Raw genomic sequence first — 6,420 nt, forward strand, 5'->3', positions numbered from 1 at the left:
TGGGCACCTTGGTGCGCACAACTTGCCTGGGCTGCGCATCAGGAAGGGCTCAAGATGGCACCCGCGTTCCGTTTTTTTCACTATCTTTCAGAACGGAAATTTTAAAATATCGTTTTTTTTTGCCTTTTCTGGAAATTAGTGAAGGCAGCGCATCAAAGGTGCGCAACGCTGGTGCGAACCTGGGAGCGCTCCGATGTGTGCTCCAAGGTGCGGCGTGCACGAAGTCGGAGCCCGGTTTGCCTCGGGTGCGCCCTGGTGGGCACCATGGTGCGCACCAAGGAGCGCTCCGAAGTGTGCTCCAAGGTGCGGCCTGCACGAAGTCGGAGCCCGGTTTGCCCCGGGTGTGCACCTCGGGTGGGCACCTTGGTGCGCATGCCTTGCCTGGGCTGCGCACCAGGGCGGGCTCAAGATGGCACCCGCGTTCCTTTTTTTTCACTATCTTTCAAAACGGAAATTTTAAAATCTCATTTTTTTTTGCCTTTTTCTGGAAATTAGTGAAGGCAGCGCATCAAAGGTGCGCACCTCGCTGCCCACCACGGTGCGCAACGCCGGTGGGCACCCGGGAGTGCTTCGAAGTGTGCTCCAAGGTGCTGCGTGCACGTTGTCGGAGCCCGGTTTGCCCCGGGTGCGCACCTCGCGTGCACCTTCGTCGGGGTGGGCACCTTGGCTTGGTTTGCCCCGGCTGCGCTCCGAAGCGGGGTTATTGGAGCGCCGCCTCTTTTTTTGTCGGAGCGTTTGGTGGGGTTTCTCGCATTGGCTCTTCCGAGGCCCGGTTGCCACCCTGGCGCGCACGAAGTCGGAAGTAGGGTTAATTGCCCGGGTGCGCACCTTTGCCAGGGTGGCACCTTACCTGGGCTGCGCACCAGGGCGGGCTCAAGATGGCACGCGCGTTCCGTTTTTTTCACTATCTTTCAAAACGGAAATTTTAAAATCTCCTTTTTTTTTTGCCTTTTCTGGAAATTAGTGAAGGCAGCGCATCAAAGGTGCGCACCTCGCTGCCCACCTTGGTGTGCTCTGAGGTGCGCACCCGGGAGCGCTACGAAGTGTGCTCCAAGGTGCGGCGTGCACGTTGTCGGAGCCCGGTTTGCCCCGGGTGCGCACCTCGCCTGCACCTTGGCCGGGGTGGGCACCTTGGCTGGGTTTGCCCAGGGTGCGCTCCGAAGCGGGGTTACTGGAGCGCCCCCTCTTTTTTTGTCAGAGAGTTTGGTGGGGTTTCTCGCATTGGCTCTTCCCAGGCCCGGTTGTTGGGTGCGCTCCCACCCTGGCGCGCGCGAAGTTGGAAGTTGGGTTAATTGCCCGGGCGCGCACCTTCGCCAGGGTGGGCACCTTGGTGCGCAAACCTTGGCTGGGCTGCGCACCAGGGCGGGCTCAAGATGGCACCAGCATTCCCTTTTTCTCACTATCTTTCAAAACGGAAATTTTAAAATCTCGTTTTTTTTTTGCCTTTTATGGAAATTAGTGAAGGCATCGCATCAAAGGTGCGCACCTCGCTGCCCACCTTGGTGTGCTCCGAGGTGCCCACCACGGTGCGCAACGCCGGTGCGAACCCGGGAGCGCCCCGATGTGTGCTCCAAGGTGCGGCGTGCACGAAGTCGGACCCCGGTTTGCCCCGGGTGCGCACCTCGCGTGCACCTTGGTGCGCACACCTTGGCTGGGTTGCGCGGCCTGGTGGGCACCATGGTGCGCACCAAGGAGCGCTCCGAAGTGTGCTCCAAGGTGCGGCGTGCACGAAGTCGGAGCCCGGTTTGCCCCGGGTGCGCACCTTCGCCGCGGTGGGCACCATGGCGTGCACGAAGTCGGAGCCCGGTTTGCCCCGGGTGCGCACCTCGCGTGCACCTTCGCCGGGGTGGGCACCTCGGCTGGGTTGCGCGCCCTGGTGCGCACCAAGGAGCGCTCTGAAGTGTGCTCCAAGGTGCGGCGTGCACGAAGTCGGAGCCCGGTTTGCCCCGGGTGTGCACCTCGCGTGCACCTTCGCTGCGGTGGGCACCTTGGCTGGGTTGCGCGCCTTGGTGGGCACCATGCAGTGCACGAAGTCGGAGCCCGGTTTGCCCCGGGCGCGCACCTCCGCCAGGGTGGGCACCTTGGTGCGCACAACTTGCCTGGGCTGCGCACCAGGAAGGGCTCAAGATGGCACCCGCGTTCCGTTTTTTTCACTATCTTTCAGAACGGAAATTTTAAAATATCGTTTTTTTTTGCCTTTTCTGGAAATTAGTGAAGGCAGCGCATCAAAGGTGCGCAACGCTGGTGCGAACCTGGGAGCGCTCCGATGTGTGCTCCAAGGTGCGGCGTGCACGAAGTCGGACCCCGGTTTGCCCCGGGTGCGCACCTCGCGTGCACCTTGGTGCGCACACCTTGGCTGGGTTGCGCGCCCTGGTGGGCACCATGGTGCGCACCAAGGAGCGCTCCGAAGTGTGCTCCAAGGTGCGGCGTGCACGAAGTCGGAGCCCGGTTTGCCCCGGGTGCGCACCTCGCGTGCACCTTCGCCGCGGTGGGCACCATGGCGTGCACGAAGTCGGAGCCCGGTTTGCCCCGGGTGCGCACCTCGCGTGCACCTTCGCCGGGGTGGGCACCTTAGTGTGCAGACCTTGGCTGGGTTGCGCGCCCTGGTGGGCACCATGGTGCGCACCAAGGAGCGCTCCGAAGTGTGCTCCAAGGTGCGGCCTGCACGAAGTCGGAGCCCGGTTTGCCCCGGGTGTGCACCTCGGGTGGGCACCTTGGTGCGCATGCCTTGCCTGGGCTGCGCACCAGGGCGGGCTCAAGATGGCACCCGCGTTCCTTTTTTTTCACTATCTTTCAAAACGGAAATTTTAAAATCTCATTTTTTTTTGCCTTTTTCTGGAAATTAGTGAAGGCAGCGCATCAAAGGTGCGCACCTCGCTGCCCACCACGGTGCGCAACGCCGGTGGGCACCCGGGAGTGCTTCGAAGTGTGCTCCAAGGTGCTGCGTGCACGTTGTCGGAGCCCGGTTTGCCCCGGGTGCGCACCTCGCGTGCACCTTCGTCGGGGTGGGCACCTTGGCTGGGTTTGCCCCGGCTGCGCTCCGAAGCGGGGTTATTGGAGCGCCGCCTCTTTTTTTGTCGGAGCGTTTGGTGGGGTTTCTCGCATTGGCTCTTCCGAGGCCCGGTTGCCACCCTGGCGCGCACGAAGTCGGAAGTAGGGTTAATTGCCCGGGTGCGCACCTTTGCCAGGGTGGGCACCTTACCTGGGCTGCGCACCAGGGCGGGCTCAAGATGGCACGCGCGTTCCGTTTTTTTCACTATCTTTCAAAACGGAAATTTTAAAATCTCCTTTTTTTTTTGCCTTTTCTGGAAATTAGTGAAGGCAGCGCATCAAAGGTGCGCACCTCGCTGCCCACCTTGGTGTGCTCTGAGGTGCGCACCCGGGAGCGCTACGAAGTGTGCTCCAAGGTGCGGCGTGCACGTTGTCGGAGCCCGGTTTGCCCCGGGTGCGCACCTCGCCTGCACCTTGGCCGGGGTGGGCACCTTGGCTGGGTTTGCCCAGGGTGCGCTCCGAAGCGGGGTTACTGGAGCGCCCCCTCTTTTTTTGTCAGAGCGTTTGGTGGGGTTTCTCGCATTGGCTCTTCCCAGGCCCGGTTGTTGGGTGCGCTCCCACCCTGGCGCGCGCGAAGTTGGAAGTTGGGTTAATTGCCCGGGCGCGCACCTTCGCCAGGGTGGGCACCTTGGTGCGCACACCTTGGCTGGGCTGCGCACCAGGGCGGGCTCAAGATGGCACCAGCATTCCCTTTTTCTCACTATCTTTCAAAACGGAAATTTTAAAATCTCGTTTTTTTTTTGCCTTTTATGGAAATTAGTGAAGGCATCGCATCAAAGGTGCGCACCTCGCTGCCCACCTTGGTGTGCTCCGAGGTGCCCACCACGGTGCGCAACGCCGGTGCGAACCCGGGAGCGCCCCGATGTGTGCTCCAAGGTGCGGCGTGCACGAAGTCGGACCCCGGTTTGCCCCGGGTGCGCACCTCGCGTGCACCTTGGTGCGCACACCTTGGCTGGGTTGCGCGGCCTGGTGGGCACCATGGTGCGCACCAAGGAGCGCTCCGAAGTGTGCTCCAAGGTGCGGCGTGCACGAAGTCGGAGCCCGGTTTGCCCCGGGTACGCACCTTCGCCGGGGTGGGCACCTCGGCTGGGTTGCGCGCCCTGGTGCGCACCAAGGAGCGCTCCGAAGTGTGCTCCAAGGTGCGGCGTGCACGAAGTCGGAGCCCGGTTTGCCCCGGGTGCGCACCTTCGCCGCGGTGCGCACCATGGCGTGCACGAAGTCGGAGCCCGGTTTGCCCCGGGTGCGCACCTCGCGTGCACCTTCGGCGGGGTTGCGCGCCCTGGTGGGCACCATGGTGCGCACCAAGGAGCGCTCCGAAGTGTGCTCCAAGGTGCGGCGTGCACGAAGTCGGAGCCCGGTTTGCCCCGGGTGCGCACCTCGCGTGCACCTTCGGCGGGGTTGCGCGCCCTGGTGGGCACCATGGTGCGCACCAAGGAGCGCTCCGAAGTGTGCTCCAAGGTGCGGCGTGCACGAAGTCGGAGCCCGGTTTGCCCCGGGTGCGCACCTCGCGTGCACCTTCGCCGCGGTGGGCACCATGGCGTGCACGAAGTCGGAGCCCGGTTTGCCCCGGGTGCGCACCTCGCGTGCACCTTCGCCGGGGTGGGCACCTCGGCTGGGTTGCGCGCCCTGGTGCGCACCAAGGAGCGCTCCGAAGTGTGCTCCAAGGTGCGGCGTGCACGAAGTCGGAGCCCGGTTTGCCCCGGGTGCGCACCTCGCGTGCACCTTCGCCAGGGTGGGCACCTCGGTGCGCACACCTTCTCAATGTTTTCTTGCCTTTTCTGGAAATTGGTGAAGGCAGCGCATCAAAGGTGCGCACCTCGGTGTGCTCCGAGGTGCGAACCCGAGAGCGCTCCGAGGTGCCCACGAAGTCGAAAGTCGGGTTAATTGCATTGTTTTCCCCGGGTGCGCTCCGAGGTGCGCAACATCGGCGCGCACCAAGGAGGGCTCCGAAGTGTGCTCCAAGGTGCGCACGATGGCGTGCACCTCTGGTGCGCACGATTCGGAGCTCGGTTTGACCGGGGTGCGCACACCTTGGCTGGGTTGCGCACCTTTTGTGCGCTCCAAGGTGCGCACGAAGTCGGAGCTCGGTTTGCCCCGGGTGCGCACCTTCGCCAGGGTGCGCACCTTGATGCGCACGCCTTGGCTGGGCTGCGCACCTTGGTGGGCGCCATGGTGCGCACCTTTCGTGCGCTCCAAGGTGCGCACGAAGTCGGAGCTCGGTTTGCCCCGGGTGCGCACCTTGGTGGGCGCCATGGTGCACTCCGAGGTGCCCAAGATTGGTGCGCACCAAGGAGCGCTCCGAAGTGCGCTCCAAGGTGCGCGCGAAGTCGAAAGTTGGGTTAATTGTCCGGTTTGCCTCGGGTGCGCACCTTGCGTGCACCTTCGCCAGGGTGGGCGCCTTGGTGCGCACACCTTGGCTGGGCTGCGCACACCTTGGCACCCGCGTTTCCTTCATTTTAAATTTTTTTTTTTTACAATCTCTCAAGTGGGAAATTCTATAATCTCAACTTTTTTTGCCTTTTCAGGAAACTTTTGAATGGAGCGCATCATTGGTGCGCTCCGAAGTGTGCTCCAAAGCTCTCTCCAGCTGCGTGCACCTGCCCCGGCCGCGCACCCGGCCCCGCCCAGCTTCGCTCACCTGTCCCGGGCGTCTGGTGCGGAACCTTAGAGTAAGAAACATCACCGTGCACCTTGGCCAACGTGCGCGACTCGACCGAGCGCGCACTGGCCGAGGTGCACACCGATTTCACCTGGGTGCGCGCGCAGCACCTCGGGCGCACCGGGGTGCGCGCACAACGCCCGGGTTGCACCGTGGCCTGTGTGCTCGGGGCGCCTCGGGTGCGCGCTCGGTGTCGCCCCCCGCGCGCGCGGTAGTGCGGGCAGCGCACCCCGGCCCGGCCCGGCCCCGACGAGAACGCAAACGGGCAAAAGGTTTATTCAAATAGCATTGCGACGCCCGGCGAAAAACTAAAAAAGGGTGCAACACCGGGACTTCCCGGGAGGTCACCCATCCCAGTACTACTCCGGCCCAAGCGCGCTTAACTGCGGAGTTCTGATGGGATCCGGTGCACTAACGCTGGTATGATCGCACCCGTTATGAGCTTGTCGCAGTGTGTACTTAGCAAACCGCGACCCACGTGCGAATCCACCCCGGCCACCCACCCCCGTCGAGGTGCACACCCTCCCTCGCGAAGTGCGCCCCGTTCGCCAAGTGTGAGCCCTGCCCGGGTGCGCGCACCTTGCTAGGGCGTCGGGTGTGCACCCGGCCCGGCCTACGTGCGTGCACCTGGAGGGGGCGTCGTGTGCGTGCAGTGTCCCGTCTGCAACGCGGTGCCCACACACCACCTCGGGCGCAACGACCTGCGCTCA

The 6,420-nt window shown here is 63.5% G+C and overlaps 1 non-coding gene across 1 annotated transcript; it reads right to left on the reverse strand.

Annotated features, from left to right (window-relative positions):
• Positions 1-6,025: 6,025 nt before the first annotated feature.
• On the reverse strand, positions 6,026-6,144 carry LOC131871492 (5S ribosomal RNA). The gene has a single exon (XR_009369709.1). It is a non-coding gene; the product is annotated as a 5S ribosomal RNA (ribosomal RNA).
• Positions 6,145-6,420: the final 276 nt, after the last annotated feature.

Source organism: Cryptomeria japonica, unplaced genomic scaffold (genome assembly GCF_030272615.1).
Source record: "Cryptomeria japonica unplaced genomic scaffold, Sugi_1.0 HiC_scaffold_414, whole genome shotgun sequence".
NCBI classification, from domain to species: domain Eukaryota; kingdom Viridiplantae; phylum Streptophyta; class Pinopsida; order Cupressales; family Cupressaceae; genus Cryptomeria; species Cryptomeria japonica.